The 26,388-nt window shown below is 41.4% G+C and overlaps 1 protein-coding gene across 42 annotated transcripts in view; it reads left to right on the plus strand.

The window, feature by feature from the left end:
* LOC141578009 (uncharacterized) overlaps nt 1–26,388 on the plus strand; it is a 196,197-nt gene that overhangs the window by 154,529 nt on the left and 15,280 nt on the right. For 32 of the 42 annotated variants that reach the window (XR_012507855.1, XR_012507853.1, XR_012507852.1 and 29 more), the window contains 6 exons: nt 13,151–13,336; nt 15,816–16,040; nt 19,077–21,427; nt 22,002–22,383; nt 22,684–22,807; nt 24,619–24,779. The gene's annotated coding sequence lies outside the window, so the exon portion shown is untranslated. The remainder of the gene's footprint in view (nt 1–13,150; nt 13,337–15,815; nt 16,041–19,076; nt 21,428–22,001; nt 22,384–22,683; nt 22,808–24,618; nt 24,780–26,388) is intronic. The other 10 variants (XM_074366541.1, XM_074366540.1, XM_074366528.1 and 7 more) reach the window with 9 other exon arrangements.

Consider the following 26,388-nt stretch of genomic DNA (forward strand, 5'->3'; position numbering starts at 1 on the left):
CTTTGCTTTAATGCCATCCCTGCTAGTCACCTCTTACCCTCATTCTACTGGATGTCGTCCATACATAGCTGCTGAATGGATGAACTGAATGTAGTATCTCCATGTAGTGGAACATTATTCATACGTAAGGGTGAATAAAAAGGAAAAAAAATAAAGGGGAAGATGAAAAAGGCCACCTGTTCTGGGAAGTCCACCCTGACTGCTCAACCCACCCTTTTCCCTTTGAATCCCCACCCCTTATGCTCCACTCTACTCTTTTTGATATTACTTACCACCTTTTAATAAACTAACGTTTTCAAAAAAAAAAAAAAAGACAGAGATGCTGATACCACTTCAACATGGAAAAGCCTTGATAATAGCACGTTAAGTGAAAGGAACCAGACATAAACGGCCACATATTATTGACTTCAGTGATCTGAAATGTGCAGAATAGGCAAATGCAGAGGCAGAGAGCAGGTGATGGTTGCAAGGGGCTGGGTGGAGGAGAATTAGGGAATGACTGATAGTGACAGGGGGTTTCTTCTGGGATGATGGAGTTTTCTGGAAATAGATGGTGGTGAGGGCTGCACAACCGTGAGTGTGCAGAAGACTGCTGAGCGCTGTCTCTGGGAGTGCCTGTGGTTGGGGCGGCTTTATTTTGTTCTCACCCTGCAATGTGAACTGTCATCTTGTGCTGAGGCAGTTCTACTCCTGTGAGTGGTGAGGCTCAGAGACTTTGCAGAGTCATGTTTCTTTTCTCCCCCTTGCTGAGTGTAGGCAAAAATTGTTTAAGCCTGAGAAAGTGCTCCATCTGCAGAAATGTCTTTCAGTTTTGCATGGTGTAAAAATCTTGAGAGCTTTTTAATCGTTGACGACAGTCTGTGAGGGGAAACAGCCCGTGAAGCCTGGGTGCGACCTGGAAGAGCAGCTCTTCCCTCCCTGACAGGGGTGGGGATTTCACCCCCGTTCAGGCAGTGAAGGGCCCAGACCCGAGAGAGGAGTTGACAGTCGTGAATATTTACGTGAATCCGCTGCTTCATCTTGGATATTAATTTCAAGCTGAGTCAGTTTGTGGCGGCAGCCTCATCCTACATCAGGAATCTATATTATGTGCTCTTTGAGGTGGAGACCAGACAGACTTTATTATTTAACAGTGTCCCTTGAATTGATATCTCAGATTCCTTTGTAAAAAGTAAAACAGCAGAAATACACACGTCCTTTAATGCCAGTGTGACCTGGATCGGGTTTAGTCTCTGTGCCTTAGTGGCCTTAACTGCGGGTGGGGAAGATGATCACAGTGCTTCCCTCAGAGGGCCTGGTGAGGGGGGAGTGAGAAGCACAAATTGAGGACTTACACGAGATGCTCATGAATGTCCGAAGTTAGTGCTCTCAGCCTGGTGAGGCCTCGGGGGCAGAGATGTCAGAACAGAGCATTCCTAGCCGGAGCTCGATCCGTGTTGGCAGTTGTTATGATCACTATCACCACTGTGGGTTATCAGGTAGTTTTAAGACTTGGTAATATGAATTCTTCAATAATGTTAAAAGACTAGACATCTCAGATCCAGTTTACATAGTTTTCAAGATTTCCTCTGAGAAATGGATGTTTTATTCCCCATCAGAAGTCTGAGTTGAGTCTCTAAAAAAATTCTGTATTCCTCCATCTGTTTGCTTTAATTCTCAATTTCTTAAAAAAATAGTTTTTAAATGGAGTTACTGGGGACTGAACTGAGGGCCGCATACATGCTAAGCACATATTCTCCCAAATGAGGTATAATCTCCCTCATAATTCTTTTTAAACTTTACTTTCTTAGTATTCAGAGGTTAGAGGCCTCTAATTCTTTTTCTGGAGACTTGTCCATGAACCTGTAAATCTATTATTAATGGACAAATCTTGGTTTATTAAAAAAATCAATAGAATATTCTGCAATCCATCCAAAAGAAAATGCTCATTGATTTAAATGTTTATCCTTTATGGTGATTTCTATTTTCTGGTCTAGCTTAATTTATTAACACCCATCCTCATCATCATAATGACCAAACTCGCTCTGAATGGACACCTGCCTAAGGCTAAAATGCTTTCCTCATGTTTTACTTCATAGCAGGTGTTTGAGGGTAGGTATCAGTGTCTCCTTTTTTGCAGCTGAGGGATTGAGAGATGGAGAACCTTGTCCCAAATTACACACAGCTGGCAGTGGCTTGCTCAGTGCTGGAACCCTGGCTGCACAGAATGCATTTTTAATTGCTCCTCTAATCAGCCTCCCGTTGAGTGGATTGCCGAACTCCTGTGACTCCATAAATGGCCAATTTTAGGGATCTCAGCCTGATGAGGACTTCAAAGGAGAGACACCAGTGAGAATGTGAGACAGAGTGGCATAAATTAAAATTGTACATTTTTACAAAAGTTTTATTCTCATGTAATGACTTAAAAAGTTAATTTTTTTTTTAATTTTAGTGCTCTGTGAGCACTAAAAACAAAACATTAAAAATAATTATAATGCAAAAGAGAAGTGGGCTTTGAAAGTCCAACCATTGCTAGTGATGTTACTTGCTTTTCTCTATTGGCCCTTATTGACAGAAATACTTAGAAAGACTGAATTGGTTTTATGTAGTCTTAGTATGGAAGAAAAGATTGTCAGTGAATATTGTAAGTAAAATCATTACTCTTTTCTTTCCTGATGATGAATAGGTAAGTTGTTTTTATGGCTTAAGTACATTTCCTCATTTGTGAAATTTGAGTAATATCGTTTTCCTTGTCTGTGAGAGTTAGACGCCTTGTATACAAAGCACCCAAAAGGTGCTTAATAAAAATGTGCTGTCACAATGACAGGTATTTTAGAAGGATCAACTCTGAATACTAAAGGGGGTGGCTTATTTCTGATGCATATTCAATATGTATATATATGATATATATGAATATGGCTTAAAGTAACAAGGATTCATTTATTTTTTTTAGTGCACTATGAAGTTTTAATGAAATCTGTATCATTCTTTAGAGACAGGGATTAGTTAAATTGCCTTAAGCAGACGACCTTGAAGATTATTTTCACAGAATGTGTATTGTTACAACTCAGAATTCATGTTACCGTCTAACATCCACTCAGACATTTAAATTCGTGGATTCTGACCAGATCCGTTAAGTTTAAAAAAATCCACATTTATCATTTTCAGGGAATAATCTTCTCTCTTTTGTGATTAAAGAAAATTTTGTTTATTTTTCTTACACTTTTAACAGGTTTAAAATATCAAAACATTGATTTGACATGTAACTTTTTTAATAGAATAAATCTCATGCTGTTTTAATATGTAAATAAATGTTTTTGTATTTCAACAAACTTTTACGATTTCCTGGCTCTTTGAGAAGTATTTGGCAAGATACTAAGATTACCTACTGTTGGAAAAATACAGACGTTACTTTTATGAATATAGGCCTAGTAAAGATCTGTTGGTATTTGCTACAGTGCAAGACATGAGGCCTAGGAGAGCTTTGCTGCCGATTGCCAGGAGGACATATCCCAGATCTCAGTCTCCACTTCCTGTAAACTGAAGAGGCTGGACTGGTATCTTTCCTCCTCTAAGATGAGTTTCCATAAGCCTATGTCTTTTGTTTATATTCAGGAGTATTAGCAATATCAGATTAAATATTGAATACCCCTCCCTTACCCTGAAACAAAGTGCAGTATGTGCTACAGAAGCTTTTAGTTATCTGATTCTCGTTTCTGATCCTACAGGCAATTTTGTGTTGCATGTTTCCCGGCAACCTGGAAGGTCTTTTTAGACATAGGTGGCGCTGTTGCACCTTCTTAACTTCTTAATTTTCCTATTTGTTAAAGAAAGCTTAAACAACGTTATTTTATTTTGATTTCTTTGCTTAATGCTTCAGAATAGCACAGTCTACATTATGTCTGTCTACCTGTAAATATTGTTCTGCTTATATCTTAGTTTTATTCTGTCATCTCGCTGTGACCATCTCAGACTGGCTGTGCAAACAATGGCAAAATCGGACTTTTCTTCCAGTGCTAGAAACCAGTGAGAAGGGAATTTATAAAACAGCTAGAAGCGGCCTCTGGAGCACCTTAAAGCTGAACATTGTACTGGGTTCCCTGAGTATTGACCCCGCCGCTGTGTGTTAATTAGTGGTAGGAGATTTGGTACATATAGTAAGGGGTGTAGTTTTTTGACTTGGGTTTGCGTGCACACGCTGCCACTGAGCCACGTGAGCCTAAGTCAGTTCGTTCTCAGATTTCCCTCGTCTGTGAGATGGGGATGCTCATATCTGCTTTGTAGAATTGTGAGAATTAGAAATTATGTAAAGTGTTTACCACAGTGGGTATGTCAAGAGGGCTCATAAACTTTAGCTACTGTTTTGTGAGAAGCCATCATTTGATAGTCTTTGGCAATTACTAAGAAACAGGAAAATAAGGAAAGCTGGTTTTATGATGAAAGATATTTGAGGAGGTTCGATAGTTCCTATACCCATAATTTAGCATCAGCAAAGTCAGAACTGTTACACAGTCGCCCTGAACCAACGTTAAGCCACAGAATTTTTTGTTACTTCAAATAGGTTGGGGCTTAATGGGATCCAATACTTATACACATGTTGTCTCCAGCAGCCAACTGAGAGATGACAGAAAAGAGTAAGCAGGTGATATATGTCTTCATTTTTACTGATGAAGCCACGTTCTCCATGAACTTCAGGGCTGTGGGAAAATGCGTGTCATTATACTGTGTCCCAGAAGTAGAGACTCACCCTGTCCCAGGTAACTCTGGGCCACAGCGAGCCTTCCCTTGAGAGGACCTGCCCCATCATGCACAGGGCTGTCCTGCCATGGAGCTGAGCATCCCGGGTGCTTCCCAAGTGTGGCCAGCACTGGAAGGAAAGGAACGGTTTCACATACCCTACTTGTCTCTCCGGACTCACACCTCACTCTGTTAGTGTGATAAAGGCTAGCTGTGGGCCATGGGTCTGTGGTGTGGAGAAGCACTCTCCGTGGCCAAGAGGAGTGGGGAGGAGGCATCCCCTCCCTCAGTTTAAACAGATGGTGGTATGGAACTGAAGGGTGCTTCCCAAGAGTTTATAAAAGGAGAAATAAGGATTTTCTTTGGGACTTAGTCTAGCCAGGAAACACAGAAGATGATTAGAAAGGAGACTTGTAAATCACTTTAATATTAAGTTGACATTTGTTGAGCACCAATAATGTGCTACATTCTTTTCTGAGAGTTTTACAGAAATGAATCCTTCAATCTTCTCAACAATCGTGTAAGGAATGTTTGATTTTTATCCCAGTTTTACAGTGTGGAAACTGAGGCACACAGAGGGTAAGTTGGCCAAGGTCACAGAGCTAGTAAGTGGCAGAGCTGGTATTTAAACCCTGGCTGTCTGGTTTTGAGGCTCCCAGGCATGGGCTTTTGGTGTTTATAGGTATCTGCATCCCTGGATCTCTGTACCTCTGTGCATCAGTTTGCCCAATAAGGACAGGCAAAGGAGAGTTACACAGGTGCTCACAGTCGTGTCTCAGCCACTGTCCACGAAGAGTGCACCGTGATTAGCGTTAATTGTTTTCCAGGCAGTAGATCTGTTGGTATAACAGAAATTTAGTCCATTGAGTTAATCTAGAAACCCTTCCTGCTCTGCTTCTGTCCATGGTTGCCATGTTACTGCCTGCCCGGGATTAGACCGTGGAGGAGAAACTGTACTCATGGTTGAACTCTGATATTTCAGTCTGGTTCATAGTTTCACATATTCTGTTACATTAATAAGTTAAGTTTCTGGTTTTCTTGCATCAGTGTCTCGTGAGTTTGGTTAATATGAAACCAGTCCATGGGAGCCCAGGTGTGCTTACGGTATAATTTCTGAGCACGTTGTGGCACTTCTACACGTGCAGTCCTGACTGGAGGATGTCCGCCTTCCTCACTGATTTCTCCCAAGAGCAGGGCCCTCTCCCATCCTCGGATGTGAGGCTGGGAGCTCTCTGAGTAGGCCAGTCAGAGGCCAAGTCCACCAATCAGAAAATGATGAAGTACCCGGAAGTGGGTTTAATAAAAGAAAAGGGCTTCCAGGTAGTCCGATGGGCTGTTCGAGACCATTTGGTGAAAAGCTGTTCACTGTCTGTGGTTGAGCTGATTCTTTGCTGTTGAAAAGTCTGGATTAGATGAAGGGATTTTAAAAAGCACAAAGGAGTGATTTTAGATAGTACGTCCACACCAGTGAGAAGTGATGGATGACCGCCTGTGTGAGGAATAGACAGAGTCTTACAAACTTCATAAAACAGCTTTAAAAGCTCTGCCATCTGAGTGCACTTCATAAGGGGTCCAGATCATCACTGGTCATGCTGTGAGGGCAAATAACTGATGATGGCATAAAGGACACGGAGGCATCAAAAAGGTCTCAGTCATGTTCCCTGTTTAAAGAATGTGACACAATGTAATATATTTGAGCTGGTTTTTCACTGAACAATTTTGAGTGTTTTCTGGGACTCCCAGCTCCCGAAGTTTCCACGCAGCTGCATGTCCCCTCACTGCAGCTCTGTCAGCACTTGTCCTGGGCTGACGTGGTGTCACGGGGAGTAGGACGGTCAGCGTCCCCGGCTCCTCCGAGCTCCGTCTCCTCATCCGCAGTGCTGGGCTTCTCATCCGTGTCTACTTAGAAGGGTTGCTGAGAACCACACGTGATGGTTGTCAGGGGTGATTTGTGGTTGTCCCTGTGTTTGACATATAGTCAGTATTTGATAGAAACACATGTTTTTTTTTATAGTTCTGGCTTCTACATTGCAGTGGTTTTTAGTCTGCATTTTTTTATAACTTTTTTCTTATTTTTAAATAAGCACTTTTTTTGGGGGGGGGGATTACTGGGGATTGAAGCCAGCACATTGTGCATGGTAAGCAAGTGCTCTACAACTGAGTAATACCCACCCTCCTTGTCTTCAATTAAAAATAAATATTGCAATACACAAAATAGCTCTTAAACACCATCATGGGAACTATTTTCTGTATAGACAATTGAATACATATGCTATTTCAATAAGAATAAATGTTGGGACATACTTTTCTGAATCTGTTTACTTGTTTAAAAACGATAATAGCTAGTGATAAACACGAGTCTTGGATCCAGTACTTCTTAGGGTCTGCTTTGACATCATGGGAAATTACATTCTACAGAGAAGGCAAATTGGGTCTCGTTGATATTTGGATGATTTAGCAGATGATCAAGTCTTTCAGAACTTGACAGTTTTGTATTTTAAACTAACTGCAAAGTTATCTTCTAGAAGTTGGAATTCCTAAGCTTGTGAAGTGCTCAGTAATTCAGTGTGTATGTGTTTGTGTCTGTGTGAACGTGTTTGTGTGTGATTTCAGGAAGGTAGAAATAAGTTCCTTGTAGCCCTCTGATACCTTCCTCCTCCAGTTCAAGAAGTAGGCATATATTTACACAAATAAATTGATATTCTTTTGTCATTTGGCATATTGGAAATAAGAGGTTGTCATACTTGTTTCAGAAGGGTTGGGGAGCATGAGCTTAGAAAACGGGAGGAGAAAGAGGCCGGGAGGCACTTCACACTCTGTGCAGGATTTGAGGAACAGTAGCTTTTCTTTTTTCTTCTAAAGCAAACTGGCGCTGAATTGTAACATACTATTACTAGAATTGCTTTTCTGATCAGATACAAGTGCCTCAGAGTTTTCAAGGCAACATGAATGATGAAATCCGTTTTAGGAGTTATATTTAAAGTAGTGTTAATTTTCAAGTAAAAGGCTATAGCCTGTTCTTCGAAGGGTAAAAGACGTTCTCATTGATCCAAGTGCATCATCAATGTGCTTAGTTTCTTTGGGGTTTTTTTCTTTTTTTTAAGTGCTTGTTTCATTGTGGTTTGAATGAATGTTTAAAATTTCTGAATTTTGTTCTTTAGAACATGCTGATTTATAAGAACTGTTAAAAACCTGATTGACCTTTCGTCTTTGTTTGGAGGGGCACCCTTTTGATTTCTGTTGTCTGTTAAAGAGGGAAATTATTCCTCTAGCCTGCAGATCATTAAGTGAATGGTTTGCAGTGTGCCTTTAAAATTCTTTGAATGCTTTGAGCATGCTTGTCTAGTGAATTTTGAATTGACTCATAGTAATGACTTTGCTTTGATTCTGTGGCTTTTGCTCCTCTCCGCAAGAATTTGAATTCTCTGTTGCATTTTGTATACGTGTTTTTAACAGGGGAAGAAATTTTACATTTTTTACAAAGGTGGGTTTTCCTATCCCCTCCGAATGCCTTCTATAATTGATACAACAAAAATCTGTTATTGCAGTGCTTAATTATTTCATAAACTAATTTTTGGCTTAATCAGAAGCAATGAGAAAGAGTGATAATAAAAAATATGAAAACCTTCCTTCCTTTGAAGAATAGAAATGAGGTGGTCAGGCTCACGCTGCTTTGTGCTTGACACACTTACTTTCATGTCATTGTGTATCATGATTCGGAGATGGAGTTGCTTCAGGTTTTGTAGATTTTTGTTTGAACATTTTTGTTGAATTCTTTCTCCAGGCTGATGTTTCCTGTTGGGTTTGTGGAAAGCGTAGAAGGGAAACAAATTCTTTGTTTTATTTTCAGGAGACCTGAGTTGCTGATGAGAAAAGTGTTGAGGGTGGGCTGAGGAACAGAGTGACACTCCCTCTCCTCCTGGCTGAAACTGATGAACAATGAAATCAATTAAGTGTATCAGTATTTGACCAATAGAATTTAGCGAGCCCAAACTGGCAAGTTATGCCCAATGGAAAGTACTGAATACACCTGCAGAATTAGGTGCTTTGCCAATTAGAATCAGCTTAGAGCAATCAGAAAAATTAGTTCATATGATGAGATATAAAAGAATGTAATATCTTCTATTTCTGAAACTTTTCTTTGTTAAGTTGTGTAGAGCTAAAATTAAGTTTCAAGCGCCAGGAGTTAAGAGTCTGGGTGGTTCTGTGGGATCGTTAGTCAGGGATGTATCTAGATCATGCTAGAGTGTCTGAAGGTGGCAGGAAAAGACCCAGGGCTAGGATTTGTTATCCTAGGGTGTCCTCCATAATGGTTCCATAATGGTTACATGTGGGAGCCCAAGATTAGGTTAACAAATTGTAACAGACCCCAGGCGCCTGTCAATGTTCAGAAGAAAAATGTGTGCTTAGTAACTGCTTTGCAAGCAGGAGCCTGTGCATCCTCACTCCTGTCTCCTTGCCTTAAAAAGCAGAGACAATGATTTGCTTGCATAGTTGATGCTTTAGATAGCACTCTGCTCATTTCAAAGCAAGGACCCAGTCCCTCAGCTATACAAGCTGGGCTTGTGTGCTTTTAGATAGTCTATTATCCCCAAAACAAGGACCTGGCTGGTCTCGTGGTCTGCTTTGTAATTCACATATCTAAAGAATGTATCTTATTCCCCTCACCCCATGACTTCCCTAAAGATACACTAAGCCTTTGTACTCATTGTGGTTTCTACAATCTCTGTCTCCTCCCGTCTTTCCTCAAGTTCCTACTTACTATCACACAACAGTTAATGACTTTTTCCTTTCATTATACACAGTAAATATAGGAGAATTTGAGAGGCTCGTGGAGTTGGCTCCCTACTCCTTCTCTTTTTCTGGACTTTTCCCACAGTGTCTTGAATAATCATTCCGTGTCGGTAGGACTTCTGCCAGCCATAACCCACAGTTCCAGGTGAGAATGATGCAGGCTTTATCTCTCCTACCCAAGGGAGAGAGAGAAGAGAATTGAGATCTGCTCCCTTGTGGTCCCTTCCTTCCCCAGGGCCACTCCAGTTCACCTGCAGCCTTCTGGCCTCTGCTGTCAGGGCCTCTGTCCCAGGACTGACTGCAGCCATTTTTTCCCTTGCCAACATTTCCTGTGCCTTTCAGAAGTTGGTCTCTTCTCTGCAATTCAACCCTGGCAGATGTGATGGTGGTCAGCGTGCTGGTGGGCAGTCACCTGGGGACTCCCAGGAGCCATGCTGATTCTCCTGAGTCTCTCATTCGGGGTTACAAAACTGTCGAGCACCGGAGGAAGCCCATTCACGTGAGGGCAGCGCAGCATTGCATCACTTTCATTTTATTTTTGAAATTTCAGTGGAGAAATTATTTGTAGCAAACTGTTCCAGTATTTTGGCTGACTGCTTTCCTCACCACCATTTCCTTGTTGGATGTGGTGCTTGGTTTAAGAACCAGGTTTCTTCTCTGGTTATTTCTAGCAGGTGGGCTTGCCGAATCCTTGATCGGCATTTGAAGCAGAATGCTTCATCTTGATGTCAAACTGATTTTCTTCATTCTGAATATTTCGTATACACTCAGCAACTGTTTCAAGTGAACTGCTGTTGTCCAATTTCGGTTAACTCACATTTGCTGATCTCCTGCTTTCATGCTGAGGGCAGTTTCTTCTTCCTGTAATAAAAGTTAGCAATTTGCATCTACTATGGGAAGGTACTGGCCCGAGGTGCTTTTGTTCTTAACAGTTTTAATACAATTCACCCATTAATATTTACACCGGTTTTTACTCTATGCCAAGAATTGTGCATCCCAGTCAATCTTAGAATATTTTCATCCTCCTAACAGGAAACCCCATATGCATAAGCACTCATTCCCATCTTCCCCATCCTCCCCCAGCCCCAGGGAGCCACTCTTCTCCCTCTGTGGATTTGCCTGTGCTGGACATTTCATGTAAATCGAGTCAATTCATGTAAATGGAACCGTCTATTTGACTAACTCCTTTCACACTGAGTAACGTTTTCAATGTTTGTCCACGTTGTTGCCTGGGTCAGTACTCCATGCTTTGCTATTACTGAATAATATTCCACTGTATGGCTGGGCCCCTCTGTTTACGCATTCATCAGGTGATAGGCATTTTGGTTGTTTCTTCTTTTTGGCTGTGATGAATAATGGCACCGTGAACATTCCTGTAGTTTTTATGTGGACATTTGTTTTCAGTACTCTTACGTGTGTGCCCACAGAGCAGAATTGCTGGGTCATTCAGAAACCAACTGTTCAACTCTCTGAGGTCCTGCCAGGCTGTTTTCCAAAGTAGCCACGCAGCGTTACATCTCACCAGCAAGGGCTGCTATCTCTGATTCCTGTGTGTCCTCATTAGTTCTTGTTATTATTTCTTTAATTATAACCTAATGTAGTGAGTGTGAAGCAGTTTCTCCTAGTAGTTTTGACATGATTTCCCTTACAGCTAATGATTTTGAACATCGTTTCATTGTGCTTATTGGCCATTTGTATATTTTCCTTGAAAAATACCATTTCGGATCCTTTATTCATTTTTTAATTTAGTTGTCTTTTTTGTTGAATTGTAGGAGCACTTTTTTATTTGGAGATACAAATTCCTAATCAGATAAATTATTTGAAAATATTTTCTCCTGAGTGTTGTTTTTTTCACTTTCTGGATGGTGTCCTTTGAAGCGAAGTTTTAAATTTGATGAACTCAAATTTATCTCTGTTTTCTTTTTTCCTTGTGCTTTTGGGGCAATATTTAAAATCTGAGGTATTTTATTTAAAATTTACATATAAAATATCTTAATTTTTAGGACCGTCCTAGGAGACAGGTGCTGTTGTTATACCCAGTCTATGGATAGGAGGCTGAGGTGCAGAAAATTTCACTGACTTATGAGTGTCAAAGCTACCCAGTGCTGTGGGAGTTCAGAGCCTCATGATTGTCCCCAAGCATCTGTGCTCTTCACCACCATGCTCCACTACTGCCTGGAATCGTTAATGAAAAAGTCTTTCCTTTTTTGGTTTCTTGTTTGTTTGTTTTCTCATTGGGAACCTCATCTCCTCATTTTCCTTTCGGATATCAGTGTAGGTTTATTTTAGGTCTCATGAAGGCAGAAGAATTGCTATCAGTTAACTTCTTTATTACTCACTCTCCGGTGATGATTGTTGCTATTTGACCTAATCAAGTCATGCTTAATTCTATCCTGCTCATGACACTGAAAAGTGTCATGACTTACAGAATGCTCAGAGAGGAAAATAATTGATTGATTTTATTTTGCTACCCAATCAAACCAATCAAATAAAAACCCCGGTGTTGACGCAGACGGTAAGCCCTCCAGAATAGGGTCACTGTCTTCCTTGTGTTTCGTTTGTTTGGTCACAGTGTCTGGATAGTGACTTGCTGTCCAGCAGTTTTGTGAGGATACGGTGTTCGTGAATCATTGTAAGGACAGAAATTTGACAACAGACTGTATTGGTCATTTCACGAGGGAAAAGATAATATAGAAATACTGCTCAGATCTATTTTAAAATTAAGTTTGGAATGTTGAGAAGAGTTCAAGAAACCATACAAAGATCTTTTTCACTTATTTTAGATCTATCTTAGGCATATTATGATTACATAGCAGAGTAACTTATCAACTAGTTTTGACAAGAGGGGTGTATTATTGATTATTTGTTTTAGTTGAAATATTCTACCTGGGAAAAAGTAATCAGTGCCCATAAATGAACAAATATGTTTGTATTTCTATGTAACATGGGAGCAGACTTCATATGTTTCTATATAATATATATGACTGTGTGTTTTAATCTGTCTGTCAGTGTATTTATAGTTTTTCAGCAATGTTCTAACTTTAGAATTCTTCTAAGAAAGTCACCCCCGATTCTAGCGCAGTTTCTACTGTGTATCCTGTCTTATGCATGGGATTCCACTGTCTCCACAGTGAGGAATTTCCTCCCCTACTGAGTTAGTAGCAGAGTTAAAGGAACCGTGATTTCTAGGCCTTTGCTCTCCATGTGTTTGCATTTGGCTGTCAATCGCGATTTTCCATTTCTTGAGTTTTCATTGTTCAATTAGAATTTTTGAAAATAATTGTTAATATGTTGTATTTGTCTCCCTAGAAACTTGATGTGTTTGTGCTTTTCAGTTTTCAATTTCTTAAAAATGTAAATGCACTCTTGTTTTTAAGTAGTCCTTTTTCACTAGATATTTGTTTACCACTTTATAGTTAAAATACATTTTTTCCAATGAATGAATCGGTGTGCATGTTTTAAAAGATACCTTACTTTTTATTTTCCTTATTATAACAATTATATTCATTCTAGAGAATTTAGAAAATAAGGATAAACACAGTAATAACTTAAAAATGGCCTCTAATCTCACCTAGAGATACAGTTGTAAAATTTCAAATTGAGAATTACAAGTCCTCTCATGTTGTTCTTCTTTTTCAAGATCGTTTTGGTTACTGAGACCCTCGAATTCCCATATGAATTATAACAGCAGCTAAACAGTTTTTGCAGAGGAGCCCGCTGGGATTGTGATCGAGACCAAGTAGAATATACGGATCATTCTGGGGAGCACTGCCATTCCAAGAGCACTGTCTTCTGATCCAGGAATGTACGTGGAGTGTCTGTCCAGGTATTTAGGACTTCTTTAATTTTTTTTCAGCAATGCTTTGAGTTTACAGAATATTATTTTACTTTTTTTCTTTGCCTTTATACTGAGGACAAGTGTGCAAGGTACCGGGATCATAAGTGTATTTTAGCCCCTCCCGTTGCTGCCAACATGGTCGCTGTGCTCTTGCTTTGCCTTGTGTACAATCTTGCACAAAATAGGACCTCAGTAACTCTCTCTTGAATGAATGATTATATGATTGTAGGATGATGCTTGAGAGTCCTTGTGATTTTTTCCTCCAGCCTTTCCCCAATTCTTAACTATGCCCTTTCTCTTCCTAAACTCCAGCCTGTGTTTCAGCCTGCCTGTGACATTGATTTTCCCTATCTGTAGACGCTTCCTTTCACTGGTTCACCATAATGTTACATGTGGGCTGTGGAAACTTGTCAAGAAAGAACAAATCTATTGCATGCTAGTGTTTTTACAGTGTGGTATCTTTTATCGATTGAAATTAAATCAGGCTGACCCCCTGAGCCCTCCCGTGAGCTCTTTTCACTTTCCTACATCTGATACTGCTCTGGTTGCTACATGTGCCCTTCCCCCAGCCTTGGTTTTTGGGTTGAGTAAGTCATCATCAGTGGAGCTCTCTCTTTAAAAGATGAAGAGAACATTGGCTCCTTCTCCCTGGTTGGGGACTTGGATGAGATGAGATACCAGATAAAGAATGGAGCTCCACCTCATTCTGACACCCGCTCTTTCCGTTCTGTTCTCCAGAGGAAAAGAGTACAATTCAACAGTATAAAGATTGATTGTGAGCTAATGAGATAGACAAGGCAATCAATTATTTATTAAATATCCTTTCATGCCAGAAACAAATGTATTATACACACAAAAATCACACAAAGCATGATAATATCGTGCTTATAGACGTGTGTTCGAGTTCGAGTCCTGCTCTGGAGTGACCAGTCCTGTGAGATGGAGAACTGGTATGTAGGCTTAGGCTCTCCAGGACTGGTTTTCTGTCCTGCAGAGATGGGGCTCGCTAGGCTTCCCTCCCCCGTAGAGGTGCTGTGGGTTGTAACTGTCACGCGTGCACAACTGCTCGTTCCTCGTAAGTGCAGGATAGCATAAATTTTGCGGTGATGGCTTTATGACTGCCCCGTGTAGACTCGCAGTGCTCCAAATGGATGCCTTGTGGTTTGGAGATGGGATTCTCATTTCTGTAAATACCCAAGAATTGTGGTATTGGGCCCTGCTGATTTGAATCTATTCTTTAGAAAGTACATATTGTAGATATATTTTTCAAGCATGTGTGCTTTTTTCCTTTTATTATTTATAGTTCTACCCTCTCATCTCTTGGTGTGACTTTTCATGGAATCCAGGAAACAGTCCTAACCTACCTGCCTCTTCACTCTTCTCCGTGGTGGTTTCCTTCCCTGACTAGAAGAGGGTTTTGCACAGGAAATTTTATTTGTTCCCCTTTTCTTGGAGTCTCTCTTTCGGTCTGCCCATCTCTCACCTGCCCATCTGTCCATTTATCTACCCACTCATTCTTCTGACTTGTTCCAAAAAGCATTTCAGGCAGCTTACAGAAGAACAGATACCAAATAAACAGGTTAGAAAATGGGGCCAAGTTCAAACTCTGAGGCTAGGAGGCGAGCCTGTTTGAGGGTTGCAGCCGTGAGACACACACCTCTGCCCTGTGACTTATAAGATCGACAGCAAGAGTGTGCCTGAGGCTCCCAGCAGACACAAGTTAACAGGGTTTGTGGGAGATGGTCACTGGCTGTGAAATAAATAAGTGGCTCAGGAGAAGCCCAGCCTTTCCAGCTACAAAGGCTTAGGAGAATATTCTGAGTGTCTTCCAAAATCAGGGTATTGCATTGTTTCTTTTGTCGGAGTTCTACGTATAGTTGGTTACATTCTATACCTGGAAATTTCTCCAGAACTCCTTACCAAGTGAGTGCCATTGCTCGGGAATGAGGTGGTTCTGCTCATTGACTGGGGTTGGCCAGAAACCGAAAATGACAGCTTCAAAGGAGCCTGGGATTTGTCCGTTATGTTTTGTCAGTGCTGTAGATTTCAGGAAATGCTTTCACACTTTCTCTCCATCTGAGGCGGCAGCGTGCTCTCTTAGCAGCATCAGGAGCTCAGAGCCACGGGATGTTGGGGCTGACTGCACTGCCGTCAAGACAGCCAAGCTAGTCACTGCAGGCGTGGTCCTTTCACATAGTGCATTTCATGCTCTATAGTAGAAGGTTTCAACAGGGAGTTAATTAACTGAGTTAATTAACATTTAATAAATATGAAGCTTTGATGAAAAGACGGTTATAGGCAGAATATAAGTTGTGAACACTTTGAAAACCTTTGAAAACTGTTTCATTACTGAAATTTCAGTAGGGAAGATACACAGTTTATCTTATTTATGCCTCTCATTTAAAGTAACAAAGAAACAAGACAGAAAAGGCAGAGGATGATTTCTGTTATTCCTCTCGGCTTGCAGGTGCCCTCACATCCAGTGGCATCCATCCAGACACCAACACTGACACTGGCCATGCTCAGAACTGACTCAGCCCTGAAGACACAGGTGACAAATAGAAGGGGGCCGCGCCCTGTTACAGCAGGTGCTCTCACTTTGTGGGTCCTTATGTAACTGCACGGTGTTAATCAGGATCGCCCGTTCTACATTGTGTGGCACTGCTGCAGTGTCTCCTAGTTATTTGTTTCTGTAAGTACTCGTGTATTATTCTCCAATGTGTGGTACTACACATCTAAAAATGCTTTTTTCAGATGAAAAATAATGTATATTTAATGCAATAAGTCTGAAGAAAGGGACAAAAACGGCTATCCAGGTCCCACTAGTCAGAAATAATAATTAACACTTTAACATCTACTTTCTGTTATTTTCATCAGTGAGTATCAGCTCTGTCATAAAAACCAGTGAGCACTCTGTGCCTGTTTACTGTGTGGAGACCTCCATTTTCCATTCGGCTTATTACATGTTTTTCTACAATATTCTATCTCTCCTGGCATGATTTTTAATGACCAGTATAGCATTATGTCTTGTGGAGGCATCGTCCATTTTACTTCGGGCTTAAATAAACTTTTAAATTCCAAGTGTACTTAACTGAAATACTGAAAAGAGAGCTGTGGTGGTACCGAAAGGCCCCTACCTCCCTTCCCCTTATTTCCTGAGTGTAAAAGCTGTTGCCAATGTGGTGTATATATTTCATGACCTTTATGCCTATGACATATATATATACCCATACATACATACATACATACATATGAGAAATCTATGTATATGTGTGTATATATTGTTTTTTGAAAAATAAGGCCATACTATATGTTTTCTGCAGCTCGCTTTATTCACTCAGGGGTATATCATAGACGTCCTCCCACTCCAGACTCACCCGGTCCTTTCAGATAGAGTGGAGGGGTCTCCTGATGTGCAGGTGTGGTCTCTTGTGCAAGGACACTTTTGGTGGGAGAGTGCTGTGGACAAGGCCCTGGGCCACGGGGAAACGCTGGCCCCCTCAGTGCCCACAGCTCACCGTGATTTACCGCATTATTGTCTTGATGGTGGACACTTAACTTTTCTCCATTTTCCACTGTCAGAAAGGATGTTTGACTGGCATCTTTCTTTAACAGACATTCCTGTGATCTTGTATGAGCATGCCTTTAGTTAAGTCTTCTGGAAATTTAGTCCCTGGATGTGAAATTTACTTTCATCACAGGCTACTTTCAAGTGACTAGAAATTCCTTCTCCAGTGTGGAATGAGAAATGTAGAATTACTTACGTAACCAATTCTCTATCGCTGGATATGATTTCACTTCAGCTTTTCTTCCCACCAGTGTAAACAGTATATCTATTTGAACTGATTTTTTTTCTAAACGAAACGATTCCTAGAAGTGGGGTTGAATCAGTGTGTACATACGTTTTTCAGAGTTTACATATCCATTGACATGGCATCCTCCAAAAAGGTCGCTCACAGTTTTTTCTCCCACAGATGGACACTAACTACAATATCTTTTAAAAATATTTACCAATAAGATGAGCAAAAGTGCTTTTTCATTGTTTTAGTTTGCATTTGATGACCAGTGAGGTATTGAGCATTTTTCACTGATTAGCCATCTGACTTTTGAAAAGTGAATGATCCATTTTGTCCTTTGCACAAATTTAAGTGAGGAAGCTTCTTTTTGCTTTGTGACAGCTCTTTGTATGTTATGAACATTAATCCCTTGTCTTCATCAACATCTATCACAGAGTTTTTCCTTGTCATTTCTTTCGTTTCATTTTGTTCAGTAGGTTTATTTTTGTTGTGGCTCAAAATATTCTTAAGATAGTAAATGTCTTCCTTTTGTGTTTTATCTTTGTTATTATTCTTAGAAATACTTTCTTATAATGGTATAAATCTCTTATGTAGGTTTATTTAATGTCTAAGATGGAGATGATAATAGTACTTGTTATAGTAAGGAGAAGTTGAATTAATGTGAGCAAAGAGTTGTATTTGCTGTTATTAGTATTTTAATATTTACATCACTATCTGTAATTATTTTTGTGGTCATTATGACAGGAATAGAATTTGTTCTTTCCAGGTGATCCTCTGATTGTCCCAGGACAATTATTGAATTCATACTTTGCTCTTTGATTTGAAATCCCACATGTATAAAATACTTATGTACACTAGAGTCTCTTTTTGAGCTCATGCTTTATTTCTGTCAATCTTACTTTCTTACTCCAGCGCTATATCTTAAATATTGTAAAAATTAATTATTATCTGACATTGCGATTTTTTTTTTGTTCTTTTCTTCCATCCCAAACTTTCTTGGCTATTATTATGACTTTATTATTCCTGAAGAATTCTAAAATATATTGTTCAATTTAAAAAAAAATCAGATAAGAGTATTCATGGGATTTTTATTAAGTTTTGAATTATTTTTAGGAGAACTTCCATATTTACAAAACTGTTTTCCTCCGTGCAATATGTTGATGTCTCTACATTCACACCTCTTATTTACCCCTCAGTACAGTCCTGTAGATTTCTCCATGTACAACATGGGCATTAATTGTGAGTTTATTCCAGATTATTGTTGATGTTTTTGTTAATTTTGTTAGTGAAAATTTTTTGCTATTATATTTTTTAACTGTTTAAACTGACACCTAGGAAGGCAGATTCGGTTTGTAAATACTCACTTTGTAAAAAATCATTTAAAATTGTAAGTATTAAGTAATTGTTCGAGGATCCTTTCTTTTGTGTTTTTAAAAATTTGTTTCCAATATTATCAAAATGGTCATAGCTAAGAAGTATAGGTGTGGAGACAGATGGAGAGAGGTAGTGTGGCTCATGTACAAACTCTGAGCACTTTTATGGCTGCATTTAGGCTGGAGAAGCCCCAGAAGAGCCCACGTTAGACCAGGGGTGGCTTTGTGTGCACTTGAAAGCCAGCTTTCCTACCTTTATGGTGAAGCCTGGTGGGCATGGCAGGTAGATGATCAAGGTCTGATCAAGGTCATTGGCTGCACAGAGCACTGTGTCTGTGAGAACTGGAGTCCATCACCATGGGAAATGCTTGGTGCCAGGAACACTGCAGGGGAGCTGGGGAGTGTGTGTGTTAAGGATTGTCCAGTCCTGGGAGTGGGAAGATCAGACTCTGCATTCAGATCTGAGTTTGAATTCATCCTCTCTTGTTTACTGGTCCTCTGACTTTTGTCAAGTTATCTACCCACTTTGAACTCCTATTTTCTTGTCTCTCAAAATAGGAGAATTACGGCCTGCTGCTAGAGTGTTTGATCAGGATAAATGATTTGTTTCTATAAGATGCCACGTACAGTCACAAGCTCAGTGAGAAATGGGCTGTCACCTCTTCATCTGCAACTCAGTGCTCGACAGGACATCGGGGCAAAGCCAGTCCGTAATTTGTTTGTGATGCAAGTAGGAACAAAATTAATGTCTTGCCTTTCACTTGCAGTATTCTTACTCCTTTGCTTCATTTACTTCTTTCCTCCTTTCCTTTCCCCTCCTCCACCAAAAGATCCTGAGACTCTCTCAGAACACTAGATTCAAATTATTTTAAAGGGTGTCTCATCCTCATGAAATGACAGTAACTTAAAAAAAATCTGTACAGATCCCAGACGTCATTGTATTTGATTTACACACACACACGCACACCCACCCACCCACACAATCAGCCTACCTCCCACTTGCTGAGGGAGAAGGACCAATTTTTCTGAGTTTTCATTCACTGAGCGTGAGAGCAAAGTCTCTTACGCAGACATTCACCTTGCTTAGTGCATGGTGTTTTTAATTGGATTTCTGCTTTGTGGCCATAGAACTATTCTCCTTATAGAAGAGAGGATGTGGAGACATAGACATTCTGCTGAGATATTGGTGTCAACATATTTGAGTTGGAAAGGACTTAGGACAGCATAGAGTCGTAACTTTTTATGGTTGAGAATTCATGATAGTGTAACTTGGACAAGAACCTAGGTCTTCTGTCTTCGTGTCCACGTGGATGAAGAGGCAACAGGGTGGGAGATGGCAGGGATCCTTCTTGCTTGAGTTCCAGGGTCTTGCTAGTTTTCATTGCTCAGCTGCCTTTAGTTTAGGTCCGTGTGGCCTCTCATGGGAAGGTCACTCTGTCCTGATAGACTGAGTTTCTAATCAGCAAAAAGGTCTGGACCCACTCATATTTCCCAGAGTTTTTCTGCTGTCCTGCTGACAGTTTATATAAATGATACCTAAGAAACTACTGGATATAAAATCCTTATTGTTATCATTTGCCCTCAATTTCCATAGGAATGGGGTGCTGTCTCAGGCTGTCTAAGGCTAGATCTGAACAAAGATAGGGTGATAGGCTGTGCTGCTGGACCCTCCCCAGTCATAAGGGATTTCCACCTTAGTTTTTAGAATCAGACAGACGAGTTCAAATCTTGCCTTTACCAGTTATTAGCTTTGTGAACTTGGGGAAGAAACTGTAGTTGTTTGTGCCCAATTTTCTTTATCTGTAAATAAGTTCAGTATTTACTTTAGGGTTTTTGTTTTAGAATTGAATGAGCTAATTCCCTCATTTATACCGAAAATACTGATCGCGTGGTTCTATGCTGGTGCCTTGGTAGAAGATTACTAAGGGACTCAGCAGTGAGAATGCAGGTGGGGGACCCCTGGATCATAGAGCTTATATTCCAGGATATGCTTGTAAAAGACTGGATGTGCAGTGGATTTTTAGTAAATGTCCATTCCTTTCCTTATCCACATTGATTGTGCATATATATTTGTACAATATATGAACAATTTTTTATTGCAATTTAAATCTCTTTGTAGTAATTAAATTATGTAGCTATAACAAAATACGTGAAATAAAATGATTTGTCTTTTATTTTCTTTTCAATATGCAAAACAAAATAAAATAGAAAAGAAAAAAGGTTTTGAAGGAGTAGAAATAATTTTATTTCTGTGGAATCAATTCCCTATTTTAGGTTTTTTATTTGTGTTTTTAAACAGCATATAAATTTGATAGGTTGTGACTTCAGTGTTGATAGCTAGGTGAGTGTAGTTTCTTTTTGTGGTAGTCTTTGATGAATTATTTGCACTAGATCATAAATGATGTGCATGTTACATATTGGAAACGAGGAAAGAGTGGAGACATACTACCTCCAATGCAGTCATCTTGTTACCAAGTCGAAACTCGTACTGCTTGCTGCATGACAGGCCAATAAATTGGGAGATTGAGGTGATGGAGCAAGGAATACTAACTTTATTTGAAAAGCTGGCAGACCCAGAAGATGGCAGAATGACATGCTGGAGAACCGTCTCCCCCAAGTCAGGAATCAGTCCGCTTTTATACTAAAAAGGGGCGGGGATGTGGTTGGTTGTTGCAAACTTCTTGCGGTACGAATTGTTTCTCCTTGGACTTCTTTGTTCTTGCAGCTGTCCACGTGGGTCAAATCATGGTGCCCCTCTAAAACCTCCAAAAAAAATCAAAGTTGATTCTCTATTTTGCAACTTGCCATCTCTATGTAAGTGCAGAAGAGTTAACATCGTGAAAGATCAGAGCCCGGAGAATAGGCTCTCCTGGATATTTCAGGCTAAAGGCAACTATCTTTTACAAAAGGTACAGAGCTACCAAGTCTGAGCCTAGAAAACAGCAAAGGTTTAAAGCCAAAGGAACAGATCTAACATGCAGTCAAATTTATTCTTTTCTATTACAATTTCTTTTTCCACCTCATAAATAATTTTAGTAAGAAACATGAGCAATTTTTTTAATTTTGCTTCTTAGTAACGGATAAGTGCGTCAAATATATTTATGAGAGCAGGGATGCTGTGCGGGCATTGGGGTCACAGCAAACTCTTGTTGGGGTGGTCGACTCTGCAACATGTCTGATGCCCCGTGGGTGTTGGTGAGGGACCCCATAACCAGGGGCTGTCTTCAGGAACCAGCATATGGGCATTGACCTCTGGAGACCTCTTTTTCAACTGCCGGAAATTTATTCAGATACTGTGACTGAAAAACCACTTCAGCTGGTGATAATTAGGGAATAAAGGAAGAGGAAAAGGGCTTGGATTAGATTACAAGAGAAGGACAGAATATCAGGGAACCTGGGGGCTTGGCAGTGGGTCCATGGGAGAGAGGGGAGCAGAGGTGGGGAGGGGCACGCCTCTGGAACCAGCTCCTGCACCTGCCCCAGGGCCCAAGTCACACAGCTTTTAATTGGCCCAGGACGCTCTCCTGTCTGGATGTCACCCTGGTCAGAACCTTGAGAATCGAAGGTAAGGGGTGGGCAGCACTCACCTAGGGGATCACTGAGGACTTAGTTCAAGTCCACGGTGCCTTTTCTTGTCATGTGTCTTCACTTGCCCTTTATCTTAGGATCTGAGAAGCAGGAGCAAGGAACGCAGGGAGAGATCCAGTAAGACATCTGACTGTGTTAAGAGACGACAGTCATAGCCACACCGGGAGCGAGGACACTTGCAGCAAAGTAAAACGACTTCACAACTGTTGCATCAGAGCTGCCGGTGTGAGAGAGCCTAAGCCTGTCTCAGAGTGCAGGGGACAAGCAGAAAGGAATGGTAAATTTCCACTGACAGTTGAAATTTTGTTAAATAGCCTGCTACTGTTGCTTGTATCACTTGAATGAATGCAGGCATATTTCTATGGGCAATTATGTTCACTCAAACCCACCAGCCACTCTTGCCCCCATCGGGGATGGGCTTTCTCAAGCCCAGTGTACCTGCTGCTTGGGTGGGCCATGCTGCGTGTCCTCGCCTGGGGCCGGGCTGCTGCAGGGCACTGAGTCCCCGAGGCACGGCCTGCGAGACACGACAGGAACACCTCTGCTCTTGACTGAGGGCCTCCGTTTCCCCCTGCAGTGTAAGAATGCTGGTGACTGAGTTAGAAGCATGCTTCAAAGCTGTCCGTGTCCTTGCCATCCAGAAGCAGAGCCTGGGAGCTTCCGAATTTCTCCAGAATGGGGTTTACATTCATCTTCGACAGGTGAGTTTATGTCCTTTTACAAGTGGAGGAATTACTGTAGTTTTCCTGGAACTTACTCACCACTAGTCCATCTGATTTTTCTGTGCTAGGATTCAATATGGCATGCTAAAAATTCTGGAGTCAGATCTTGAAACACTGATGAAGAGGATTATTTTATTTCTTTATATGATAGTATTTTACTTTCAAAATTCAGAGTTTTCAGTTCTTTCAAAAATTTTTTGTGGGGTTGGAGAAACAACTTTGCTCTTGCCATCTTTGTGACCTGTTGCTATATGCGTGTCAGCTGTCTTCTGTCACTTGTGAGGCGGTTCCATTTGTGACCCTGTCCGGGTTGTTCATGGTATAAAACATAAAGTCTGTAAAAGTACAGTCCCTTTTACTCCGAAGACATTCCACAAATACTACTTAAATCTGGGTGTGGTTTTAAGAAGACAGAATCATTAGAACATGTACTTGCAGGTTGCTAGTGCAAAATCCCCAAATCAATAGTCTAGCTCAACATCTAAAATCTTTCTAATCTACCTTGGATTTGTATGGATAGTTGAAGCAGTTTGCTAAGAACTCAAGACCAGGGTTAGAATACAGGCTGGTGTAGCTCAGCAGGTCCTCCCAAGCTGATGCTCTGGGAGAGGGCAGGTCCTAGGGGAGAGGGCGTGTCCTCCCCTCCCTGAGCTGACAATTTGATGGCAAAGACATTCATCAGGTGAAGAACTTGGAGATTCTTCTAAGAACAGTGGGTTTGAAAACAGTCCTAAAAGCGTGGGAGTGACACAATCCCATTTGTCTCAAGTAGGGGAGAGTGGCTTTGGGGCCACTTGGGAGACTCGTGAGTCCAGGTGGGCAGTCTTGGTGGCTTCCACTTGAGCGGTGGGATGGTCAGCGGGTAAAAGCGAACAGATTGAAGGCATGTTTAGATGGTAAAAAGGAAAGGATGAATGATGTCTGTGAAGGTAGGATAGAGTAAGGAACAGGTTTCTGGGTGGATTAATGAGGTAAATGATGGTCCTGCTATGCTCTGAGGAGGGAAATCTGTAGAGGGAGTTCTGGGGGGATAACTGATGAGTTCAGCTGTGGGTAAAGTGAAAGGCTGTTAGATGTGTGGTTTGGGAGCTCAGGTGAGAGCCAGTAGTGAGTAGGGGGAGGGGAGAGAGACTTTCAAATCAGTTTGTCTTGTGAACATACAAATAAGGATGAGTAATGACACACTTAAAACCTCTATATTCTGTATTTAAAGCCCAGTAACATTTTGCTATATTGACTGCAGAGGTTCTTAATTTTTTTAATAGAAATAAAATAAATAGAAAAAAATAGTGGAGTTAATGAACATCTTAGAGTTGATGTGTGTCCTTGTATGTATTTTCATACCTCATCTGTTTATAACCATAATCTACAAAAAGTTCGCTTGCTTAGCATAAGAGTTAAACAGAGGGAAGTGACACACAGTGTTGGGGCTTGAAGCTGATCTACTCGGGCAAATTATGTCACCTCTCTGTGCCTTAGTTGCAACTTCTGTGACTGCCCCCGGGCCCATCATCACAGCTGATTTCCTAGACTAGATGTTGGGAGGGAGGCTGCTGAAGGGAATAAGAAGTGGCAACTTCTAGGGATATTGAAGAGAGAGACAAAAACAGATTAAAGCCGATAAACTGAGTAAAAATACCCTCAAAAGTGAAAGAATCCCGCAGTGTTTTGAGCCCCTTAGCGTAAGGGAAACAAAATCAGGTTGAGCCAAAGCTCTTGAGCATGTGAGTATTGTGGGTGGGTGGGTGTCATCAGAAAAGGGTTGAGAAAAGGCCTTTTCATTTCCCTAGACGTTTCCAGTAAGGATGGGGAGCAGAAGAGAAAACCCCCTGCTTCACAGTGGAAGCTGCTGTTTTGTGCAAAACTGACCAAAGTTTGGAGACCAGTCATCAGCGGTGCTGGCAAATGAAGAGACTTCGGGATTGGGTGGGACACTTGCTGCGACTTTCAGGTGACCTGCTGGCTGGGTCTGTATGGCGGGCAGTAGGTTTGCAGGGTGACCCGGGCATAAACCCTGGCTCTGAGGCTGCTGGTCTGACTAGCAAACCTGGGCACCCGCAGTCTTAATGGTGCAGCTCGGGATGTGGCCTGGGACACCTGCTGAGCTGAGGGCGAGAGGAGGGCTTCCCTGAGGGGGTGTCATGCGGAGAGTGGGAACGTGTTCCTGCAGGGGAGGAAGAGCCTCTGAGCAGGGTACTGGATGCACAGGCAAGACCAGCCTGAGCACGGAGGCTTCTGGGAGCCAGAAGTCATACAATGGCCCGAACCGCCTTGTTCCTGCGAGACTGCAGGGAAAAGATGCTGAAAATGTAGGCTAGGGTCACACCCTGTGGTGTTTTATGAGTGACAGTAAAGGACTGGTCCGGCAGGCAGGAGAGAACCCTGTGGGCGTCCCAGCTGGGGCGTCATGCCGGAGGGAGGAGCAGAGTTATAGACTTTGCCACTTATTAGCTATGTGACTTTGAGCAAGATCACCTCACCTCTCTCTATATATATCTTCATATGTAAAGTGACAGAGTGACAAGCTCGTGTCATCAGAAGGCTTTGTTTAGCTCTGATCCTCTTTGTCCAGTCCTGTCAGTGCTGCCCTGTGAGGTTCTGCAGCGGCTGCTCTTATCCTGAGATGGGAGGGCCTAGAGTGACGTTGTAGTGCCCGAGGGCAGGAAGGGGTTTCTTTAAAAGCAGACATGTTGTGGCCTGCAGCTGCAGGCCTGCAGGCAGTTTGGTTGAAGGTCCTGCAGGGGACTTTGGAGGCCTTAGGTTGTTGAGAGTACTTTGGATGCCTTAGCTTCCTCTTAAGTCTAGTTTTCTCTTGCGGACCGGATTTGCCTTTGCAGATTGATGCTGAAGATTTGGGCTTCTAGCAAAGCTGTTTTCAGAGATGGGTATATACGTAAAATATCGTATAAAATAAAATGATTTATTTAACGTGTGGGACTTCACAGCTGTTGTGAACAGCTCTGTTGTCCTGGTCGTCACGGAGGACACCAAGTGTCAGCAGAGCGTGCGGGAGGACAGGTAGCCTGCAGTGCTGCTGCGGGGTGTTCTCCCGAGTAGAGCACTCTGCTGAGTTGACTCTTCTCTGATCTTGGTTGCCAGATGAGCAGACAGCAAATTAATGAGTTCTGGTGGGATTGTATAATGACAGGAAGAAAGAGGAAACCGTAGTTTTTCCAGACTAAAACACGCTTTTGTTTCCTGATCCAGTGTGTTCCATTACAGAATTGATGAGTTCTGTCTATTCTGGGACTTCATTGAAATAAACGTTCAGCCTAAATGTTAAGAGTTATGTTTTATTTGGCTGGAGGACTCGAGCCGGGATGGCAACCTCTCAGATCACTCTGAGGGACTGCTCCCAAGAGGTAGGGGAAGAGCTAGGATATATAGAAGTTTTACAAGAAAGACCAGGTAGTTGGAACAATAAAATATTGCTTGTTATCTAAAGAAAACCAGATATCTCAAGATCAAGTATTTACTGCTTTTCTATGTATGGGAGGAAGCAAACATTTGTGTCATTGAATTCATCCCTTTGGCGGGTACCTAGGTATCTAGGGCCAGTA

Source organism: Camelus bactrianus, chromosome 6, assembly GCF_048773025.1.
Source record: "Camelus bactrianus isolate YW-2024 breed Bactrian camel chromosome 6, ASM4877302v1, whole genome shotgun sequence".
Taxonomy (NCBI): Eukaryota; Metazoa; Chordata; class Mammalia; order Artiodactyla; family Camelidae; genus Camelus; species Camelus bactrianus.